The sequence below is a fragment of the Amblyraja radiata genome, chromosome 15 (genome assembly GCF_010909765.2).
Source record: "Amblyraja radiata isolate CabotCenter1 chromosome 15, sAmbRad1.1.pri, whole genome shotgun sequence".
In the NCBI taxonomy this organism is placed as follows: domain Eukaryota; kingdom Metazoa; phylum Chordata; class Chondrichthyes; order Rajiformes; family Rajidae; genus Amblyraja; species Amblyraja radiata.
The window spans coordinates 25,503,358-25,528,438 of NC_045970.1; the positions used below are offsets into that span (position 1 = coordinate 25,503,358).

The 25,081-nt window shown below is 42.2% G+C and overlaps 1 protein-coding gene and 1 long non-coding RNA gene across 2 annotated transcripts in view; both read right to left on the bottom strand.

Moving 5' to 3' along the window:
- Positions 1 to 25,081, bottom strand: part of grk5 (G protein-coupled receptor kinase 5) — a 233,602-nt gene that overhangs the window by 97,649 nt on the left and 110,872 nt on the right. The window lies entirely within an intron of this gene.
- On the bottom strand, positions 16,456 to 20,177 carry LOC116981110. The gene is made up of 3 exons (XR_004414165.1): positions 20,166 to 20,177; positions 18,022 to 18,025; positions 16,456 to 16,670 (listed from the first exon to the last, which is right to left on the bottom strand). It is a non-coding gene; the product is annotated as an uncharacterized LOC116981110 (long non-coding RNA).

Consider the following 25,081-nt stretch of genomic DNA (forward strand, 5'->3'; position numbering starts at 1 on the left):
GTATCAATATTGGAACAGTAGACTGAATTTTAACAGACTGATGCATCTGCCTTGCAAACAATCCTCCTTACCTATGTCCATCTGCCTATCAAACAACCTTCCTCCTCTGTGTCCATCTACCGATCAAATATCCTCTGTCTTTATGCTCATTGTCATCTATACCACGGTCAACAATCACCTCATGTGTGTCCCACATTTCCTTCATTATTGTTATTTTTTGCAAATGTTACATTCATTTCTCTTAAGTTCCATCTACATATATCCTGACTCTCAGTCTGAAGAAGGGACTCGACCCGAAACGTTCGCCTATTCCTTTTCTCCAGAGATGCAGTCTGACCCGCTGTGTTACTCCAGCTTTTTGTGACTGACTCCTTCAACAATGAAAGGTTAATCTTTGTGCCACTATGACTGAAGAAAACATATGCTTATTGCTGTATTAAATCTACAGAAATGACAGCACTAGTGAATATTTAGTTAGCTACATGATTAGTTCATTCAGGTTAATGAATCAGATTGTTTGGTCCATAGCAATTACTCAATGTAAATGTGCCTTTCCACAAAGCTTCTTATGCACAAAATATAATCACATTTCACCATGTTTTTGAAATACTCCTTGCCAAAATATAAAATACAACCAGTAATGCTGGAAATGTTTTCACTTGTTGAGCATAAGTTTAAAATGTAGAGTTTACAAAGTCAACTGATGAATGCAAAGACCAAGGTGTCAAAACCCAATTACGGTTAAACAGCACAGATCATTTACTGGAGTTGACACTTTCATCTTGTTGTTGTTAAGAGCATAGGCAGAAGAAATGTGGGAAATTAAATTACCACACACCAACATACTCCATCGCACTTGTTCAGGAATAAATGTCTGTGCCTGTAAATAAATACCTAGTCATGCATACATTCGCCACAGCTAGTGTAATACTGAATGGGTTGAACATGTGCTGAGGACATTGGATATGGTTTTCCTGTTGTAGTTGGCAGCAGAGTGACTGCTAGTTTGGCAGGTAGTTAATACTATTGCACAAAATGCTGCTGAGCAAAGATTAATTTTAATATATGAATCTACCAAAATAATATAATACTCAGCAAGTGTGATTTTGAAGAAGTGTTTCATTTGGGGGCGGGGACAAGAATTAGGGGGCATAAATGAAGGTAAAAGAACCAAAAACTAACAGAAGGAAACGTATTTGTTGTCTAGTAAGTGGTTAAAGAGGCGGCACAGTGGCACAGAGGTAGAGTTACAGCGTTAGAGAACCAGTTTTGATCCTGACTACAGATGCTGCCTGTACGGAGTTTGCACATTCTCCCTCTGACCTGCGTGGGTTTTCTCCAAGTGCTCCGGTTTCCTCCCACATTCCAAAGGCATACAGGTTTGTAGATTAATTGGTAACATTGTAAAATTTTCCCTAATGTGTGTGTACGGGATAATCGCTGGTCAGCATGGACTCAATGGACTGAAGAGTCTGAGTACATGCGGTACAGGTATCTCTGAAGTTTAAAGCTAGATTGTTCTTCCATAAGAGTCGGTTTGGATTGGATGGGCCAAATGAACTCCCACCATGCTGAGATTCCTCTGGCATTCTGTGAAATACCTACAGAAGAAATATTGGCCAGCAATCATAACCAGTAAATTGGTGCAAATTACAGGGGTTCAGATGATGGATTGCAATGCAGGATTTAGCTCGACAATCGTTCACAAGGAATTAATACCAGCACCACAAGCAGGAACGTGAAGTGACCAGCCTTTCATACACCAGTGCCACAGCCTCAGCAAGTACAGTTGGTGCGGTTCAGAATTTAGTTTTAATTTTTTGCTTCAAGCTGCGCTTGCCTGCACTCATGTATCATGTTAGGATGATTCATCATTGCGAAGACTAAATGTCACACTTCTGAAGCAAAAACATTGCTTCAAATCTGCCCGACTTAATTGACACACCAACATCATCAGAATGACTGCAGATTCAGGCTATGTTTGTTCACTGTGATAACCTTGCCATTACCCTTCCCAGGCTTCCACCCACTCGCTGCTGTAGACTAAACAGGGAGAGTGCCTGTGCCACCTACATTACAGCAATCAACTGCATAGAGAAATAGGAAGAGTGACATTAATATTCAGTTTATTAAATCCCCACCTCCACACTGGAGAGAATCAATCTGATGCATCAGAGAGCATAACATTCAGCTCCCCATGATTACTTGTGAAATATTATGCCGCATTTAATTGTTTAATCAAATAGGATTTCAACGTGCCAACTCGGAGAGATCTGCAGCTATATGTATACAGATTGAAGCAACTGGTGGGGCAGGTTAGAAGATAGGACAGTAAAGAAACAGGCGCTCGGCCCACAATGTCTGTGCCGAACATGATGCCAACAACTCTGTTGTATTCAAGAAGGAACTGCAGATGCTGGAAGATCGAAGGTACACAAAAATGCTGGAGAAACTCAGCTGGTGCAGCAGCATCTATGGAGCAACTATCTATGCCAACAACTCTTATCTGCCTGTACATAATTCATATCCCTCCATTCCTCTTTCCGAGAAAATGGTTCAAAGCTCATGTGGAAGTCTGGGCTGTATTAAAAGAGGAATAAAGAATGAACACAACTAGAGGATGGGTGTCCACTTCTGACACCACATCTTAGCAAACACATGGTGAGGCTTTAGAGATGACACAGTCGACATTTACCAAGATGCTTCCAGGGGAAGAGTGACTTTAGTTGTGTGAATAGTCTGGAACAAAGTACATTGCAATGAGATCTGAGAGAGATGAATAATCATGAAAGGTATGGAGAGAGGCAGTTCTCACTGGTAATGGAACCACAGATTAGAGCACATGAATGAAGGTGATTGGTAAAAGAACCAAATATGACATGAGGATTTTGTTTTGTTTGTACACAGTCAATAGTTATACCTTGGAATGTACTGTCAGGAGTAGCAGAAGAGGCTGATTTATTTTAATGTATAAAATAAAGCTGGATAAAGGTCTGAAGGAGTTTGCATGACTTGGACGGAAGGGTGGGAGAGTAGGGCTAGCATTACACAGAGTTGTTGTGGACTGGATGGGCTGAATGGCCTCCTTCCATGGCGGTTCTATGCAATACCCGTAGGAGCAATATTGGCCAGCAAAAGTAACCACTGAAGTGGTGTACATTACAGAGGTTCCCAGGACATGCATGCATTGTGGCACTTAACTGGGCGCTGATGGACTGGGCTACACTGACATAATATAGCCAGCCTTCAAAAGACCCACACCATGGCAGCAGTGATTTTAGGTGTTGGCTAAGGGATGATCATTAGCCTGAAGGAACTTATCTATTCTTAAAAACATGGGATCCTGTGTGTTCATTTGAGAGAACCTGTGGGATCTCCATTCAAAAACTCATCCAAAAGACAAGCTCTCGGTAGATACTGCTCTCCCTCGGTCCTGCACTGCAATGTTAAACTAGGTTTAGAGCTCAAAAAACCCGCTAGAGGTTTTGAAAACACAACCTTTCATTCAGTGATGAGTGATACCAACCAACGCAGTTCCGCCTTTCTTTTTTTTAATTGTAGATTACTACCTATAATCCACTCTACATTCTTTGCAACACTATGGCTTCACAGGCCTTGATTCTTATACTCTAGGCTGCTGTTGTTTCCAGAGTTGGATTCATTTTTACAACATTCTTGGTTAATGCGTGCTGGTTTTCAAGGGTGAAGCATACCATTGAACTAGCCAGCCATGTAGAGTTGTGCCGTGTTAAGTAACAGTAATGGCCAAAGAGCTGGGATGAAATACAAATTTGTTTTTCCAGCAGGTAATGTTGCATTCAGACCAACATTACCAACAATACCAATGTATCGTATACCTGCTGTTGGTGCAATCAAAAACACCACTACCGTGCTCTTTATCCTTGATTAATTATGCATTGATGCCAAGTTTAATCACAGTTTTCAGTTTCAAAATGCAGACACACTAAGATTTAAATAACACGTCAACAATTCAATGTAATCAAGTTACACATGCAGTGAAACACAATCAACCAATGAAATTGCAAAGTTGCTTTTAAAAAGCACATACAGAGATTAGCAAATTGGTGGAACTCAGGGGATCAGGCTGCATTTGTGGAGGGAATGGACAGACTGAAGAAGGGTCCTGACCTGAAACGTCATCTGTCCATTCCCTCCACGGATGCTGCCTGACCTGCTGAGTTCCTCCAGCAATTTGTGTTTTGCTCAAGATTCCAGCATCTGTTGAGACAACATCTCTAGTGCCTCTGGAGAGAAGGAATGGGTGACGTTTCAGATCGAGACCCTTCTTCAATCTGAAGGATCTTCTTCAGACCCGAAACATCACCCATTCCTTCTCTCCAGAGATGCTGCCTGTCCCGCTGAGTTACTCCAGATTTTTGCGTCTATCTTTGGTTTAAACCAACATCTGCAATTTCTTCCTACACATCTCTTGTACCTCCGTTAGCATCAAGATGATCATGTTTCAGGTTCTTCCAACTTTGTTTCTAACATTACGATTGCAGCCTCTAGAAATACTGTTCAATATCCAGATATGTGTGAAACGTGAAAAAGAGTGACAAGTGGCATGGTTTTATTCTACTTGACAAAAAGTTAATGGCCACATTAATTAGAAGGATTTGATCTTACTTTATTGGCAAAAACTCTCCATTTGACAATCTAGCAGATGGCACAATTGATTAGCTTTCATCATACCACACACTGCAAGAGGTTCAAAGGTTATTTTATTGGTCACATACATCGAGGTGTAGTGAAATGCTTCTTGCAATTCAGCACATAAAGAAAGAATACAAACATAACAGTAATAAAGAAATTTAAACATAAAAACATCCCCCCACAATGGTTCCCATTATGAGGGAAGGCACAAAGTCCAGTCCCCATCCCCATGTCCACCCAGAGTCAGGCCTATTGAGGCCTCCACAGTTGCCTTTATGGAGGCCCGATGTTCTATTCCTACAATTGAACTCTGGCTACTGAAGGTATGTAACTTAGACTAGATTGTCGAGTAATGTGAATTAAAGTTCATAGGGATGAAAGGTTAATGGAGATGGACCTATAAAAAGTTGGACATTAATTTTACAGCCATATCATGGTCACGGAGCAACATTATTTGATGAACCTTCAAAATATAAGAAGACCATCTGAAGACAGATTACTTGAGATAATGCAAAAACAAACTGCTGGAGGAACTCAGTGGGTCAGGTCGCATCTGTGTAGGGAAATGGGCCGACAACGTTTAAGGTGAGACACCTTCATCAGCTGCAGAGACCGAAGAAGAACACTGGCCCGAAACATCATCTGTCCAAATCTCTCCAGAGAGGCTGCCTGGCCGAGAGGCAGGGGAGTTCCTCCAGCAGTATATATTTTTCTTGCTCAAGATTTGGGTGGCCACAGTGAGACAGCAGTAGAGTTGCTGCCTTACAGAACCAGAGAGCCAAGTTCAATCCTGACTACGGGTGCTGTCTGTACGGAGTTTGTACATTCTCCCCGTGACTGCGTGGGTTTTCTCCGGGTGCTCCAGTTCCCCTCCCACACTCCAGAGCCACAGAGCTTTGTAGGTTAATTGGCTTTGGTAAAAATTGTAAATTGTCCCTAGTGTGTAGGATAGTGCTAGTATATGGGAATCGCTGGTCTGAACGGACATGGTGGGCCGAAGGGCCTGTTTCCACGCTGTGTCTCCAGGCTAAACTAAACAAAACTAAATTCCAGTTTCTGCATTCTCTTGTGTCTCTATATCACTTGGGGGTAATCGTGTGTTCATTTGAGACATTAAGAGCAATTTGACTAAGGTGCTAAAGATGTTTTAATAAGTTACTATGGTAGATAGAGGAAATCTATTTCCTCTCGTAAGAGGTTTGAGAATAAAATTTGAGCTAGGCTGTTCATGGACATCTGGAAGCATTTCACCACTCCATGGATATTGGAAATCTGGAGCACTTCACAAAATGCCAGGGCAATTAAAAGTGACAAAGACCAGATGATATATTTTGATAGGCAAAGTTAGTGGGATCAAAGCAGGAACTAAATATTTACAAATAGGTAATGATCTAATTGCTTGTCAATACAGGCTTGAGAAGCTGAATAAGCTACTACTGTTTCGTCTTATGACAAAATTAAATTTGGTCCAAAAAGTACTTAATTGAAAGAAAGAGGTCATTTTATGAATGCTGAGGTCACTTAAACTATTTGAAGAATTGAACAGAATCAACCACAAAAGGAAGGTTTCAATTTTATTTTTATATCTCAGTTGCTGGAGTATAAATTTCATCTTATTCACTTTGAACTGTTCAATTTTACTTATCGCATCGCTTTCTAACAGATTATATTTCCCCAATTCTGATCCCAATGATTATTTTACAGTTTTTGATAATTTTGTGCTCCTAATATAATGTATTACATCAATATGAACAGCATGGGGGCATAGCTGTTAGAACTGCTGCTTCACAGCTCCTGAGACCCAGATTCCATTCTGACCTCGGGTGCTGTCTGTGTGGTGTTTATGGGTGTCTCTGTGGTTTTACTCTAGTAAGCGTGCTCTAGTGTCCTCCCACGTCCCAAAGTCAATGGGTTTGTTGGTTAATTGGCCTCATTAAATTGCCCCGAGCACGGAATGAGATGATGCTATCGTGGGATACCATAAAACTAGTTATCAGCTCTGAACTATGTAGACTAGGGGAGCATTTTCTTCGTCTTTGTACTGTTATTGCTTGTTTTATATATGATATATATAATTGTTCATATGTGATAAATATATGTTTTATATATGATAAATATATATCATTTAAGTATATATAAGTGATATGTATATACATACACACATATATATATAAATACATATATATCTCACACACGCATATATATATATACACACAAACACACACACACACATATATATATATATATATACATACAGTAAATATATATACACACATATATATATTTAATGGTTTACCTATAGTGTTTATGAGTACTATGTTTACATATCTGTTGTGCTGCTGCCGGTAGGAATCTCATTGTTCTGTTTCGGGACTTGTGAAAATAAAACACTCTTGACTCTTGCCGTGGACTCGATGGCCAAAGGGCCTGTTTCTATGCTATATCTCTAAGCTAAACAAACACATGAGCATATACTGGGCATCTCCCATCTCCATTCAGAAAGTAGAGAATATAGTCTGTCCTACTTGCACTACTGCCTCCCTGTCCTTCTGATTCTTTCTAAAACACATACAGTGAAAAGCTTTGATTGCATGCTACCCAGTCAAACCATATTATACATAAGTACAATCAAGCCATATATAAGTACAACAGGTAGTGTAAAGATAAAAATAACTAGAATGCAGAATGTAGTTTTACGGCTGCAATGTTACAGCTCCAGAGAAAGTGCAGATAAAAAAAGTGCAAAGGCTTCAATGAGGTAGGCTGGGAGAACAGGGTTATACCTTTAGCTTATTCGAAGTCTATTCAGTAGTCTGATAACAGCAGGGAAGAAGCTGTTTCCGAATCTGGTGCTACCTACTTTCAAGCTGCTGTATCTTCTGCCCGATGGGAAAGGGGAAAAGCAGGAAATTGTGTTTGATTATGTTGGCCGCTTTTGAGGCACTGTGAAGAGTAGATGGAGTCAACAGGGGTACAGCTTATCCGTGTGATGGATTGGGCTGGGTCTACAACTCTCTGCAATTACTTGCATTCTTGGGCAGAGCAGTTGCCAAACCAAGTTGTGATGCATCCCAAAAGAATACTTCCTGTAGTGCATCAATAGAAATTGGTAAAGGGTCATTGGAAACATGCTGAATCTCCTTAATCTCCTGAGGAAGTAGAGCTGATGGTGTGTTTTCTTTGCAATTACTTCAAGGTGATGGGGCAAGGACACATTATTGGTGGTATTTACCCCCCCCCTCCTCCACCATCCTCCCTCCACCACCCTCCTTCCCCCAACCTCCCCTTCCCCCACCCCCACTACCCCTCCCCGACACCACCCCTCCCCGACACCACCTCTCCCTCACCACCCCCTCCCCCGCACAACTGCCTCCGCCACACCACCCCCTATCCCACACCACCCCCTATCCCACACCACCCCCTATCCCACACCACCCCCTCCCCCATACCACCCCACCCCCACACCGCCTCCCCCCCACACCCCACACACCCTCCCCTTCCCCACACTCCCCCTTCCCCCACATCCCACTTCACCCACACACCCCTTCCCCCACCCCCCCTTGCCAGAGTGGTGGAACATTGCTTTGGGGGAACGGGTTGCATTGGGGGAACAGGTGAGTGGTGAAATATTGCGTTGGGGGATGGGTTGCATTGGGGGGGAACCAGGCCTCCGTGGGACTGGGACCCAATGGGTCCCACCTAGTCTAGTACAATCTAAGAGCCAGAGATGAATTATTCTCTACTCTATAAAATACAATGGAAGAAAATTTGAGCCTTAATAAAACAACTCACCTTCCGTTACTGCATGTTTAAAATTGCTATACAAATATTTTCATATTTGAAGACATCCCAGCTCTCTCATAAATATATAAGTAGTAGGCACCACAACTGCATGGCACCCCTCCTACATAGCTGGTCGTGGTTTTTTTTTAATACATTAGCCCCTTGCCTCTTTTGTGTTCTTGCTCTTAAAGTAACCATCTCTTTCCCATCAATAGTAATATCTACGGTCTGCTTTTGACTCAATGAAACCAATGGGAATATTCTCTGCCATTCAGCACGTCGACATTCCATTGTTGGAAAAATAAACTAAGTAATGTATGATGAAAGCTGTTTTTCAGCGTTTGGGGGTTAGATATGAAATCTGGCAGGAAATCTGCAAATTGTGTCAATTGCAACACGGAAATGCTTTATATTGAAGGGACAGACATGAATGTTAATTAACTCAGTGAAGCAGATAAATAAAAGATGTGGCTAAGCTGGTTGCAGAGGTCAGTGTTAAGTTACTTTGTTTTAAAGCTTCACATGAGAGGCCTAAGTCCATCATGCTATGAGAAATGGAATAGGATAGAGTATCCTCTCTCTTTTCACCCAGAGAGTTGTGAATCTGTGGAATTCTCTGCCACAGAAGGCAGTGGAGGCCAATTCACTGGATGTTTTCAAGAGTTAAATTTAGCTCTTAGGGCTAACGGAATCAAGGGATATGGGGAAAAAGCAGGAACGCGGTACTGATTTTGGATGATCAGCCATGATCATATTGAATGACGGTGCTGGCTCGAAAGGCCGAATAGCCTCCTCCTGCACCTATTTTCTATGTCTATGTTTCTATCTCCATTTTTGTCGTAAAGTGGGAAAGATAACTGGAGCACGTTGCTGAACGTCTAATGAGGAAAAGGTTTTGTTTTGTTTGACAAGCGAATATAAATGGCGGTTTTCCTACTGGAAAAGTGGAAATTGTAGTAAGGAGGCATGCTAGTCAGAAGGTCCACAGCAGCTCCGACAGCGGGAACCAGGAAGAGGTGTCAAACCTTCACACATTTGCACTGAAGCCCAAAGAGGAACAGTGCAAACAAGTCGTGAGAAGGATGTGGCCACAAGCTGTAACGTGAGATACCATCATCAGAAAGGCGACTGCAGCTGACAGTATTAGAGAGGGCTGTCTGAGAACTAGAAAAAAGATTACACGATCGACAAAGGCGAATGGTGTGATAACAGAAAGGCTTTTAGAATTGTTTTTTATTAAAATCTCATAAAAAAGGAAAATGTGTTGCTAAGTATACATCCTTTTCAGTCATTCCGAACATCATGCTCAGAATTAATGGCAGACACAGCAGGTAATAGAAACATAGAAAATAGGTGCAGGAGTAGGCCATTCAGCCCTTCGAGCCTGCACCGCCATTCAATATGATCATGGCTGATCATCCAACTCAGTATCCTGTATCTGCCTTCTCTCCATACCCCCTGATCCCTTTAGCCACAAGGGCCACATCTAACTCCCTCTTAAATATAGCCAATGAACTGGCCTTCTGTGGCAGAGAATTCCAGAGATTCACCACTCTCTGTGTGAAAAATGTTTTCCTCATCTCGGTCCTAAAAGATTTCCCCCTTATCCTTAAACTGTGACCCCTCGTTCTGGATTTCCCCAACATCGGGAACAATCTTCCTGCATCTAGCCTGTCCAACCCCTTAAAAATGTTGTACGTTTCTATAAGATCCCCCCTCACAGCTGGAGCAGCCCAGGTTCAATCCTGTCTCTGGCACTGTCTGTGTGGCACTGTCGGTGTGGAATTTGCACGTTCTCCCCGTACCTGTATAGGTTTCCCCAAGTAAATCTGGTTTCCTCCCACATCCCAAAGCTGTGCTGGTTGGTATTGGGATTTGCTATGAAGCAAATACAGCTGATAAACGTTTGACGGCACTAGGCCTGTACTCGCTGGAGTTTTGGAGGAAGGGGGACCTCATTGAAACTTACTGAATAGTGAAAGGCCTGGATAGAGTGGATGTGGAGTGGATGTTTCCACGAGTGGGAGAGTCTAGGACCCGAGGCCATAACCTCAGAATAAAAAGACATTAGGAAGAAGAGGAGGAATTTCTTTACACAGAGGGTGGTGAATGGTGGTGAAGGCTGTGGAGGCCCAGTCAATGGACATTTTGAAGGCAGACATTGATAGATTCTTGATTAGTACGGGTATCAGGGGTTATGGGGAGAAGGCAGGAGAATGGGGTTGAGAGGGAAAGATAGATCAACCATGATTGAATGAAGGAGTAGCCTTGATGGGCCGAATGGCCTAATTCTGCTCCTATAACTTATGAAAGTAAAAATGTGTTTTCTGAACATGCTTCAAGAAATGAGAGTTGTGGGGGAGGGGGGAGGGATATTTATTTATTTATTTTCATGGTGACTTTGTTTGAGCAAATTTTTATTTCATATCCCAAACTGTTATGTAATGAATGAATGAATGAATGAATGAATGAATAGGTTTATTGGCCAAGTATTCACATACAAGGAATAATGACATGTGAATTTTCTGAGGGCTAATTTCTAAAAGCCCTGTCCCACGTTACGAGTTCATTCCAAGAGCTCTCGCGAGTTTAAAAAAAATCAAACGCGTGGTAAGCATGGAGAATAAACATAGTGGGTACGTCGGTGCTCGGGTACGTCTCTTAGCAGCTCGAAACGCTAACGGCAGGTACTCGGGAAGACTCGCTAACGGCAGGTAAGCACGGGAAGACTCGTGAAGATTTTTCAACATGTTGAAAAATGTCCACGAGAGCCCGAGTACCGACGAGTGGCCATTACCGTAAATGTCCGAGTTTGAATCAGGGCAAACTCGGGAGATCTCTTGGAATGAACTCGTACCGTGGGATAGGGCTTTGAGGGTGGAAATCGCCTGCATAAGTGGGGAATGAGATCAGTCACAGAACTGGCACAGACTAAACGGGTTTAAAAAAAAATTTTCAAAATAGACTTTATTCAGTTAATAAATATATCCAATACATGAATCGTGCAAAAAAAATTCATCCGACATTTTCGGAGGCTATACAAACATTCAATACTGTTTACATACATTGCTCAAATTTCACAAATTTATCCCCCACCCATGCCACGCATGTGGCCCACTGGCGTGGAATCCCTTCCCTTATTTTGAGGGGTGTCTCCACCACACCCTGCCCAAACATGTCTAGCAGCGGAAGGACCCTAGACTGTGGTCCTACCCCACCGAGCCTAGGCGTTGGCTGTACCGAGCTTCAGTGCGTCCCTCAGCACGTACTCCTGCAGTCTGCAGCGGGTCAGTCGGCAACATTCCCCGATGGACATCTCGCTCTGCTGGGTGGTGAACAACGCTCGGGCAGACCAAAGAGAGTCTTTCACCGAGTTGATGACCTTCCAGCAGCACTCGATGTCCGTCTCTGAATGTGTCCCTGGGAACAGTCCGTAAATCACAGAGTCCTCTGTGATGGAGGTGTTCGGAATAAATCGTGACCGGGACCCTTGCAAACCTTTCCAGACTCTCTTTGCAAATCCACACTCTGCAAAGAGGTGGGCAACCGTCTCCTCTCCAAATGGGTTAAATGGCCTCCTTCAACAGCGTATGGAAATTTACAATGTCATTTGAATATCTGGCTGCCACACTGTTCGGTGGCTAGGAGACATCAAGTTGTTTAACTTCAATAATGTGGCTCACCAGGAAGTGAAAATGTACATGAAATGCGGGATATAAAAGATTACACGATGGAAACGAACCAGAGGAGCTAATGACAAATATACTCCCTTCACAACTCTTGTGTAAATCTATGATAATTATATAACTGAATTCAGATGTGTTTCATGGTATGGGATCAGATTTTAATTTGCTTATTAAAAAAATCAAACATTTGCACATTTTCAAAGTCAATGTAAGTGTAGTGTCCACAATAAATCATACGAATTCATGGGGGGAAATGGCAAAGCATTTATGTAAAATCATCTCAACTGTTCCTTGAGCTCATTGTGGTCTCCAAAACCAAGTCATTCACCCAGTAAACCAGTTCCCATTAACCATCTGGCTATCTGAATCTTGCAGATGTTGTGGTTTTTAAAGAGCTAATCTCACTGGCAGAAAAACATCTGAATTCCATCTGAGTGCACAAAATTGCTTGATTAATTTTGCAAAGTTACTGTAGTTAGAATACCGTTTTATAATTATGAACATACCATTTTCAGAGTTCGAAGGTGTGCAATAAAGTGGCTCGCAAACAAAAATTATATTGGAGATCTAAGTATCAACAGTCTGAACCACAGAACATTGTAAAGGACGGCCCAATCTAGGTACAAGGGCAGTCCATTCAGCCCTTCCTGTGTCTTCCATCTTTCTTCAGGTTACATTTGCAATATCATCAGGTTTCTGAAGTCACACATATCGACACAGGCATATTCACATTTCAGCACTACAGAACCATAGCAGTATATCAAATTAAAAGAGGCAGAGAGAGTGTAGACAGTCAGAGGCTTTTCCCCAGGGTGGAATTGTTAAAAATTAGAGGGCATAACATTAAGGGGAGAGGGGCAAATTTTAAGGAGATTCCAGTTTGCACAGTGGAGTTGGTGCCTTACAGTGCCAGAGACCAGGGTTTGATCCTCACCAGTTTGGACTTTGGGAGCCGCGGACTCCGGTAGGAGGGGGCCGACTCTGTTGTCCAGGCCGCTGAGGACGTCCCCCAGCCCCGACGTCGGACTTACATCACCCCGGCGGTGCAAGCCTGAACATCGGGCCGCCCGTAGCGGCGACTGCCTTTGGTGTCTCCCCTCACAGTGGGAACATTTGATTCTGCTGTGTGGGGATGTTTTATGTTGAATTCTATCGTGTGTTGTGTTCTTTATTTTTATTGTACGGCTGTATGGTAATCTCATTCCACTGTGCCATCTGGCACATGTGACAAATAAATGTATCTTGTATCACCAAGGGTGCTGTCTGTACGTTTGTATGTTCTCTCTGTGACCACGTGGGTTTTCTCTGGGTGCTCCAGTTACCTCCCACGCTCCAAAGACTTACAAGTTTGTAGGTTAATTGGCTTCTGTAGGTTGTAAATCATTCCTAGTGTGTAGGATAGTGCTAGTGAACGGGATGATCGTTGGTCAGGGCGGACTCGTTGGGCTGAAAGGCCTGTTTCCGCGCTGTATCTCGAAGGTCTAAAGACCAATGCATGAAGCTCATGAAGTAAACTATAAATACAACAAGTAATAATGATAAATGAAAGAACAGCTGAATGGAGCCAACTGAAGTACTACAGAATACAATACAATAATGGAACAATGACACTGGATGAGGTGGTACTTCCAGGAAAGGGTGTGAATGTGGTGATTGGTTCACGAGTCTTATAGCAGTGGGGAAGAAGCTGTCGTGAAGTCTGGATCTCTGGACTTTCAAGCTCCTACATCTTCTCTAAGAGCGTGAAAGGGAATGATCAAGGTAGCGGGCATCCTTGATGATACTACCAGCCTTCCTGATGAAAGTGATGAGCTTGTGATGGACTGGGCTACATTCATCACTCTCTGCCTGTTCAGGCAGTCAAGAGCAGAGCAGTTGCTAGGCTGAGAGGTATCCCATCAAAATTCTCCTCTGCAGAAGTTCATCAGAGCCCTGGTGCGCATTCCGAAACTTCACAGTTGCCAAAGGAAGTAGATAAGTTTTCTTAATCAACTAATTAGTGTGAAGGAACCAGGTTGGATTATTGGCGATATGGATGTCAAGAAACTGAAGCTGTCAACCATCTCTACAGCAGCGTCAACAATGAGGACAGGAGTCTGTTCACCACCACCACTATTTCCCACCCCTTCGTCCTTAGATCAACAACCAACTCTTTTGTCGTGTTGACATTAAGGGCCAGGCTGTTGTCCTGATACAAAGATTCTTGATCTCTTTCCTATACTCCATCTCCTAGTTGCTGTTAATGTGGTCCGCTTTGGCGAACTTAACGATCAAGTGGATGGTGTATCTGACCGCATAGTTAATGGATGTACAGGAATAGAGCAAGGTACTGAGCACGCAGCCCTGAGGAGCTCCAGTGTTGTGGGCCAGGGTGGGGGAAATGTTACGACCAATTCTAACCGACTGAGGTCTACCAGTTAGGAAGTTCAGGAGCCAGCTGCAGTTGGCGGCTCCAAGACCAAGGTCCAGAAGTTTAGTGGTAAGCTTATTTGATATTATGGTGTTGAAAGCAGAGCTGGAGTTAATGAATCGCATTCTGACGCAATTGTTCTTATTATCAAGCTGATCCAGAGCTGAATGTAGCGCAAGAGAGATGGCATCCTCCATAGATTTATTTTTCTTGTACGCAAATTGCAAGGAGTATAGATTGTCCAGAAGACCGACGCCTGCCACAGTCATTTGGCATCCACTTGGTTCAACTGAGCCTTTAGCTTGTTTTTGGATTCTTTCGAGATATCCTTCATAGCTTTGTGGAGATCATACTTTGCTTTCTTGCCCAATTATTCTCTCTCACTCCCAATCTGACCTTCACCACCTGGACCTGCTCCAGGTTCAGATGTAAGATCAAGCAACAACAACCCGCTTAAACGCCTTCAGAAAATGTTTCATTCCAATTCACACCTCCTTTAGATTCCATCAACCTTTGTGATGCATTCTATTGACTTGAAATGTTAACTCCTTGTGGCTCTTCCTGCAGATAATGCCTGATCAACATTCCTAGCAGTTTCACTGTCTATTTTTGAATTTTTTAAAAGATTATAAACCAGAAGTTCTGGATTAAATCAAGTGCTGCAGATTTATTTTAAAACTTTTCTTAGAAAATTTCAGAAAATAACTTGCTGAATAAAATCAGGCTTAAAATAAAACAAGTGGAACCCGTTCGTTAAGATTGAGCTGCTAAAAATAAATTGAAAGGTTTATTTTTAAACTAAGATTGTTTGAATTATCCAATTCCCTTGACCCAAATAAAAATAATCCCTTAAACCAAATAAAATTAATAACTAAATTATTAATGAACTACTAAAAAGCTAGAGATAAAGTTACTGAACAAAGATGTTTAGGAAATAATTAATAAAGCAAATAATGTGCCCTCCATAATGCTTGGGACAAAGACCCGTCATTTATTTATTTGCCTCTGTACACCACAATTTGAGATTTGTAATAGAGAGAAAAAAATCACACGTGGTTAAAGTGCACATTGTCAGATTTTAAAAAATGCCATTTTATACATTTTGGTTTCACCATGTAAAAATTACCGATGTGTTTATACATAGTCCCTCCATTTCAGGGCACCATAATGTTTGGGACACATTGCTTCACAGGCATTTGTAATTGCTCAGGTGTGTTTAATTACCTCCTTAATGCAGGTATAAGAGAGCTCTCAGCACCCAGTCTATCCTCCAGTCTTTCCATCACCTTTAGAAACTTTTATTGCTGTTTATCAACATGAGCGGAGCGAGATGTCCGTCAGGGAATGTTGCCGACTGGCCCGCTGCAGACTGCAGGAGTACGTGCTGAGGGACGCACTGAAACTCGGTGCAGCCAACGCCAAGGCTCGGTGGGGGAGGACCACAGTCTAGGGTCCTTCCGCGGCTGGACATGGGGGGCACGGTATGGTGGAGACGCCCCTCAAAAATAAGGGACGGTATCCCACGCCAGGGGGCCACATGAGTGGCACGGGTGGGGGAACAGATTTGTGAAATTTGAGAAATGTATATAAACTGCATTGAACAATTTGTATAGCCTCCGAAAATGTCGGATGCATTTTTCGCACGGTTCATGTATTGTATATATTTATTACCTGAATAAAGTCTATTTATAAAAAATAAAAATAAAAAGTTTATCAACATGAGGACCAAAGTTGTGCCAATGACAGTCAAAGAAGCTATTATGAGACTGAGAAACAAGAATAAAACTGTTAGAGACATCAGCCAAACCTTAGGCTTACCAAAATTAACTGTTTGGAACAACATTAAGAAGAAAGAGAGCACCGGTGAGCTTACTAATCGCAAGGGACTGGCAGGCCAAAAGAGCAACCACAGTTCTGGAAAAAGGTGTTGTGGACAGATGAGACGAAGATGAACTTATACCAGAGTGAAGGCAAGAACAAAGTAGGGAGGAGAGAAGGAACTGCCCAAGATCCAAAGCATACCAACACATATGTGAGACACGGTGGTGGGGGAGTTATGGCATGGGCATGTATGGCTGCTGAAGGTACTGGCTCACTTATCTTCATTCATGATACAACTTCTAGTAGCATAATGAATTCTGAAGTGTATAGACACATCCTATCTGCTCAAGTTCAAACAAATGCCTCAAAACTCATTGGCCGGCAGTTCATTCTACAGCAAGACAATGGTCCCAAACATACTGCTTCAAGCAGTCATTGCTTGCAAAGGAAATGCTGTAATTTCTACATGGTGAAACCAAAATGTATAAAAATGGCCTTTATTAAAATCTGACAATGTGCACTTTAACCACATGTGATTTTTTTCTTTTACAAATCTCAAATTGTGGAGCACAGAGGCAAATAAATAAATGATGGGTCCTTGTCCTAAACATTATGGAGAGCATTGTAAGTCCCTGCTGTCAAAAACCTCTTAAGAAGGCCAACAAGAGAGAAACAAACATTCCTAAATTATACCACTTAGGTAGAGATAGTTGCCTGATCAGTTTGGATTGGGATTCAGATTGTAGATAAAACCAGGAGGAGACTCTTTGGCCCATCAAGTCTGAGCCAGCTCGGTACAAATGCAATCCAGCCACTGTATCCCACTACTTTCTTCACAGAGCTCTGCAAGTTTTTCCTCTTTCTTATCCAATTCCCATATTCAGCAAGGTCACATCTGGTGGCAGTGGGAGTGCTGCTCTGGGCACCTGTGACCTGAAGGAGTGATGCAACCACTCACAAAATGCTCTTGCCCAAATCCATAAGGTTTGGTTTGCCAAGTCAATAATCAGTGGAGCAGCTTGTAGAGCTGTTGCCTCATAGCGCTAGAGACCCAGGTTCAATCCTGACCTCAGATGCTGTCCGTGTGGAGTTTCCTCCCACATCCCAAAGACATGAGGGTTTGTAGGTTAATTGGTCTCTGTAAATTGTCCCTGGTGTGTAGGGAGTGGATGAGAAATTGGGATCACATCGAACTGATCTGAATTGATGATCGAAGGCCGGTGTGGACCCAGTGGGCCCAGGGGACTGTTTCCATGTTGTATCTCTAAACTAAACTAAAAAATGACTCATTGAAATAAAGCATTTTATTTGTAACAGCTGGAGGCCTTCTGTTAACCTGCAAACATTTCTTATCATGCATGTTTTATTTTTGCAAGAACTCAGCAGCTAAAAACTATATTATTGACCATAAAAGATAACTTCATGATCAGGGCAAATTTGATTGTATTTTAATTTATTTTGTACCCAAGATGAAACACAAGACACATATGGAATTAGAACTTCATCCCTTAAATGTATCAAGGAGTTATTCTGTGATTTATTCTGCTCTACAATTTCAACACTCCTATGTCAAATCTAACCTATAAAACTAACTTTTCCAATAAACCTAATTTCATTCCATGAGGAAACCAGCAATAAACCAGTAACCTGCCTATAAAATAAATAACGTTTTTTTTAAAATGATCATTGAACATTCGGGTTATTTGAAATATTAAGGGATTGAGATGAATAGATTGTTAGGCACGCATTTGGACCAAACACATCTAAATGGAGAAGAAGGGCAGAATTAGAGGTGAAGGGCAGAATGGGCAGTACGGTGGCACAGCAGAAGAGTTGCTGCCTTTCAGCGATTGTAGCACCGGAGACCCGGGTTCGATCCCGACTACGGGTGCTGCCTGTACGGAGTTTGTACGTTCTCCCCATGACCTACGTGGGTTTCCTCCCACACTCCAAAGATGTATAGGTATGTAGGTAAATTGGCTTGATTTAAGCGTAAATTGGCCCGAGTGTGTGCAGGATTGTTAAAATGTGCAGGGATCGCTGGTCGGTGCAGGCTCGGTGGGCCAAAGGGCCTGTTTTCGCGCTGTATCTCTAAACTAAACTAAAGGGCAGAATGCTGGAATAACTCAGCTGCTCCAAGCAGCACCCAGTGTACGGTTATTTTATTCTAGATTCCAGCATCTGGAGTCACTATTGTCTTCCAATGTTGACAAGTTGCTGATCGGACAGAATGGAACAGATAGAATAGATATAAAGGGCCAAGTAGTTACTGCAGTTCCCATAACACCATGAGATAGGGACAATGGACAGTGTGGTTGACTGAATGGATTGAACATTTCCATTGATAAGAACTGCATTCGTACTAACACAATACACCATTTTACAAATGATATTAGGCTATGGCAGAACAGCGTCCACAACTGAATTAAAAGTGAAGGCTGCCAGTAATTCATGTCGATTTAATTTCACTGGAGTGATGCAATTATCTTCCCGTCTATCTGGTAATATTCTCCTTCAGAGTATAGTTACTTAAAAAATCCCAAAATGACTGAAGCATGAGCGTACAAACTGACATCATCATAACATTGCCCGTAAATCATTAAATATTAACATGACCTTTTCCAGATGCCTGATGCGTGCTTGAATAATTTTAAAAATCCATAAAATATCATGTAAAGATTAATAAAATATATTTCTATGAAATATGTGAACCTGCAGTCTTCTTTAAACAACTCTACTTTTGATTCTTTAATGATTAGGCCACGGGAAAAAAAGAAATGGCCCATTTGAAAAATTTTAAAGGCACAGGACAAAACAAAATCACCAGCTCTTGTAAGGGCACCATAAACGTGGAGTGGGTGGTGGGACAACCAACACCATAGCAAGGTTCTTCATAAGTTCATAGGAACAGAAGTAGGCCATTCAGCTCATCATGTCTGCTCCACTATTCTATCATGGGTGATATATTGTTCAGGAATCTCTCAGTATCGGCATGTCTTATGCATGGAGTATGAGACAGACCATACTGTGAACACATAGTTGCACTGTGCAACTGGATTTCTGAAGATATTCTTTTATGTAGGTTACACAACAATGCCACAGTATGTCAATGCTCCCATTTTTTTCGTTTTACATAAATAATTATTTTAAACAATGTAAATCCAATTATAACATTTAAATCACAGTAGGCTAATAGACCTTCATTTTTTGAAGATTTTCATCCTATAGAAACGCATCTTTAAAACAAATATTTCAATAATACACGCATGTGGTATGTACACCACTGACAAGGCCAGCTTCTATTGCCCATTGCTAACTGCGCTTCAAGTGGCGGTGTGACCTGGCATTAATTTACTTCTATTACTATCTATTCTCCATTTAAATGTGTTATGTGATAAATAGTTAAGAAGGCAAATTGCATTTTGGTCTTCGTTTCAAAGTAATTGGAGTTCAAAAATTGTGAGGTTTCGATGTCAGTTTACAGAATGTCGGTGAGGCCTCACCTGGAATAATGCAAATATAAGATGCAGTAACATCGAATGAAGCACATAAGAGATTCACAAGGTTAATTCCATTGGTGACGGGGTTGTCCAACCAAGAAAGACTAAATGTCTTGGGCCTCTAGTCCATGGAGTTCAGCAGAATGAGTGGCCTTATTCAAACATACCACATACTATCGCAGCTTGACAAGGTAGATGTTGCGAAGTTTTCACCAGTCTCGAACAAGGGGACATAACTGCAAGGGACCGGAATCATTTAAACCTGAGCTACGTAGAAATATCTTCTTACACAGAGGGTAGTAGTTCTCTGGAATTCTCCTTCCTGGCATATGATGGAAGTTGGATCAATAGAAGTATTTAGGATACTGGTGTATATATATAAGTTGAGGAATAAAGGGGTATGCAGCAAGGAAGAAGAGTTGAGCCCAGCATAAATCAGCCATGATCTTATGGAATAGAATGGAATACTTTATTGTCACATGTGACTAGGCACAGTGAGATTCCTTGCTGTATACCCAATGTATACAAATAGCAGCCACCTACGGCGCTGACAAATTTACAAAGCACGCCGGCTCCTCCTTTTGTTCTTCCCCCTACACCTCCCTCATGGCAGTCCCCCCACGCCAGGTCCTCCGTTGTTCTCCCCCTCCCGGCGATCTGCCACGCTCTCATTGACAGTTGACCGCTGACCTACCCACGAGGTATCGTCGCAGCCACGAGGCCCCATCGTTGCGAGGCTTCACCATCGCTGAGGCCTCGCCGCTGTCGACGCCCCACTTCACACCTCCATGGTGCCGCTCCGCCGACCCACGAGGCCCTGGTCGTGCCCCGACCCGGGTTTCCACGCGGCGATCCGGAAGGCATGGAGATCGCGGCGCCTCGATAAAGGCCTCCGGCCCCGTTTACAGTCCCCAGCTGCGGCCCTTCGGGAAGCCTTCTGGCCGTGCCAGAATCTTATTGAATGGTGGGACAGGTTTGAAGGGCCTGATAGCCTACTCCTATTTTATTGCATTCTTGTCCAGAAGTCACTGAATGCTAACAGGCAAATGATATGTTTGTTTTCTTCAGGAGGGAGGATTTACTACAATTATATATATATAGATCCTTGTTGAAATCATATGAGTTTTATTCTCCTAATCTTAAAAAAAATGAAGTACCTGTTATGGAGGGACTGCATCAATCCTGCTTCCATGGGCAGTAAGGGTGAGTCACCAAATTGGTTCCCGAGATGACAGATTTCTTTCAGGTGGAGGGCTATGGAAGCTCAGTTAATGGTTACATTCAATACTAAGATCAATTGATTCGTGGATTATAATGGAATTGAGGGAAATGGCAATGGTGTTTGAGTTGGAAGGTCAGCCATGATCTTGTTGAACTGTGAGACTGGCTTTAGTCTATCCTGCTCTATATTTTGTGTTCTTAGGTGAACCATGCTACTCACTATTTGTCGGCCTCAAATAGCCTAACACCCATGACATTAACTGCTTTCAATCTGTTTTGCAAGAGTGCAAGCTGGGCATCTCAAAACGCAAGAAACAGGAACTGCAGATGCTGGTTCACTAAAAACACACAAAGTGCTGGAGTAATTCAGTGGGTCGGTAGATTACTGGAGAACATGGATAAATGATTGGACTTTACTGGACTTCATCATGCACTAAACGTTATTCCCTTTATCCTGTATCTGTACACTGTGGACGGCTTGATTAAAGTCCCATACAGTCTTTCCATTGACTGGATAGCACGCAACAAAAAAACCTTCACTGTACCTCGGTACACGTTGCAATAAATTAAACTAAACCAGATGTCGTTTTGGGTCAGGACCGTTCTTCAGGTTAATCAGTCTGATGAAGGGCCCCGACCCGAAACGTCACCTATCCACGATCCAGAGATGCTGCCTGACCCACTGAGCTACTCCAGCACTTTATGTCTTTTTAATCTGAAAACGTAATATGATCTACTCAATTCTGGTTTGCTTCCTGCTCTGAACAAAATCCCAGTATTCTTCCCGGATCACCGTGTGATGAAGGCCAATCACCAGGGAGGCTGAGCACTCAATCCCAAAACTCATCTTGGCAGCCAAGTGAAACACAAACTAGTGAAACATAAACTTCTCCCAATAAGTGGGAGTCGTGCCACAAGTTGACACAACGGGTGTATAACTGTGCCGAGGGGCTGAAACCGACATAAAGGAACTGAATATTAAATGGGATTGGACTCACTGACAGAAGGTGAATCTCTTGCAAATGGAAATATGAAGTGTCACACTTCAAAAATGCATGACATGTGGATTTCTTCAAGAAAAACAAAGACAAACTGCAGAGGTATATTTTTGTGAGGCATGGAATGTTGTTGCAGCTGGTAAAACATGTTGGAAAAGAAAAAATGCTTCTGTCCCATTGAACAGGTCAGACGTAGTTTCTGTAATTGAGCCCTGTAGTCTGGGCGGTAGAAATGGAGATATAAAAGAAGGAAACACATTGATTGCTCTCGAAGAGATGAGGCCACAAACACTTACAGTGCCCTCCATAATGTTTGGGACAAAGACCCATCATTTATTTATTTGCTTCTGTACTTCACAATTTGAGATTTATAATAGAAAAAAATCACGTGCTTAAAGTGCACATTGTCAGATTTTAATAAAGGCCATTTTTATACATATTGTTTTCACCATATAGAAATTACAGCAGTGTTTATACATAGTCCCTCCATTTCAGGGCACCATAATGTTTGGGACACAGCAATGTCATGTAAATGAAAGTAGTCATGTTTAGTATTTTGTTGCATATCCTTTGTCTGCAATGATTGCTTGAAGTCTGCGATTCATGGACATCACCAGTTGCTGGGTGTCTTCTCTGGTGATGATGTGTATTGCAGCCATCTTTAGCTTATGCTGCTGCTGCTGCACCCGCTGAGTTTCCCCAGCAATTTTGTGTACCTTTAGCTTATGCTTGTTTTGAGGGCTAGTCCCCTACAGTTTTCTCTTCAGCATATAAAAGGCATGCTCAATTGGGTTCAGATTGGGTGATTGACTTGGCCACTCAAGAATTCACAATTTTTCAGCTTTGAAAAACTCCTTTGATGCTTTAGCAGTGTGTTTGGGATGATTGTCTTGCTGTCGAGTGAACTGCCTGCCAATGAGTTTTGAGGCATTTGTTTGAACTTGAGCAGATAGGATGTGTCTGTACGCTTCAGAATTCATGATGCTCCTACCATCAGCAGTTGTATCATCAATAAAGATAAGTGAGCCAGTACCTTCAGCAGCCATACATGCCCAGGGCATAACACCCCCACCACCGTGTTTCACAGATGAGGTGGTATGCTTTGCATCTTGAGCAGTTCCTTCTCTCCTCCATACTTTGCTCTTGCCATCACTCTAATATAAGTTTATCTTTGTCTCATCTGTCCAAAAGACCTTTTTCCAGATCTGTGGTTGCTCTTTTAAGTACTTCTTGGCAAACTGTAACCTGGCCATCCTATTTTTGCAGTTAACCAGTGGTTTTCATCTTGCAGTGGAGCCTCTGTATTTATGTTCAAGAGGTCTTCTGCAGCCAGTCATTGACAAATCCACACCTGAAGGGTGTTTCTGACCTGACGGACAGGTGTTTGGGGAGGTACACAAAATTGCTGGAGGAACTCAGCGGGTGCAGCAGCATCTATGGAGCGAAGGAAATAGGCGACGTTTCGGGCCGAAACCCTTCGTGGTGTTTGGGGAGTTTCCTTTATTATAGAGATAATTCTTCTGTCATCAGCTGTGGAGGTCTTCCTTGGCCTGCCAGTCCCTTTGTGATTAGTAAGCTCACCAGTGCTCTCTTTCTTCTTAATGATGTTCCAAATAGTTGATTTTGGTAAGCCTAAGGATTTCCTGATGTCTCTAACAGTTTTATTCTTGTTTCTCAGTCTCATAATGGCTTCTTTGACTTTCATTGGCACAACTTTGGTCTTCACGTTGATAAACAGCAATAAAACGTTCTAAAGGTGATGGAAAGACTAGGTGCTGAGAGCTCTCTTACACCTGCATTAAGGAGGCAATTAAATGCACCTGAGTAATTAATAACATCTGTGAAGCCATGTGTCCCAAATATTATGGTGCCCTGAAATGGGGGACTATGTCTAAACACAGCTGTAATTTCTACATAGTGAAACCAAAATGTATAAAAATGGCCTTTAATAAAATCTGACAATGTGCACTTTAACCACATGTGATTTTTTTCTATTACATACCTCAAATTGTGGAGTACAGAGGCAAATAAATAAATGACAGGTCTTTGTCCCAAACATTATGGAGGACACTGTATGCTCTGTGGGAATAGGCAATAGTTGAAGATAGTGTGACAAAGACCTTTTAATAGAAAGCAAAACTGATTGAATGGTTGGATCAAAGGCATATCTTGCTAATGCTGACTCGAATCAGTCTTATCTCTAGTTGGTCAAAAATAATAAATGTTTGCAGATTAAAAAACTTGTTTATGATTTATGACTGGTAGAAACTATTGTCCCGACGCTGTATAAACAAACATTTTCATAATTATTCCAGAGGATTTATGGTGCCCTAAAGGGCTGAATGGCCTACTCCTGCACCCATTGTCTATTACCTGTTTGGTGAAAGTGCCATAAAGTTATAGAGTCATACAGCACAGAAAGAGGCCCTTCTGCTCAACTTGTCCACACCAACCAAGATGCCCCATCTACGCCAGTCCCACTTGCCTGCCTTTGGCCCATATCCCTCTAAACTTTTCCTATTCATGTACCTGTCCAAATGCCTTTCAAATATTGTTATAGTTGTCTTTTGGCAAATGTTGTTCATTGTCGAAGAACATGTTGACATTGATCCTGAGAGGTTTGAGCCAATGTCCAGGCATAGGTCTTATGTAATTATGGTAAAAGTATGATGTTTAACTCACCCCTGAACTCTGATTTCTGAACCATCCATTATTGAAGCAACAGCCAAGAAGCAACACCAATGGCTCTACCTCCTGAGGAGATGGAGGAAATTTGTCTTGTCTTCAATAACTCTTATAAACTACTACAGAAGCATCATAGAAAGCATATGTCAGGTTGCATCACAGCTTGGTTTGGGAACAGCTCGACAAGAAATTGCAGAGAGTTGCAGATGTATCCCAGTCCATCGTACAGACTTCCCACCACTTCATGCTACATCATAAAAGCAGCCAATATAATCATAGACTTGTCGCATCCTGGTCATTCTT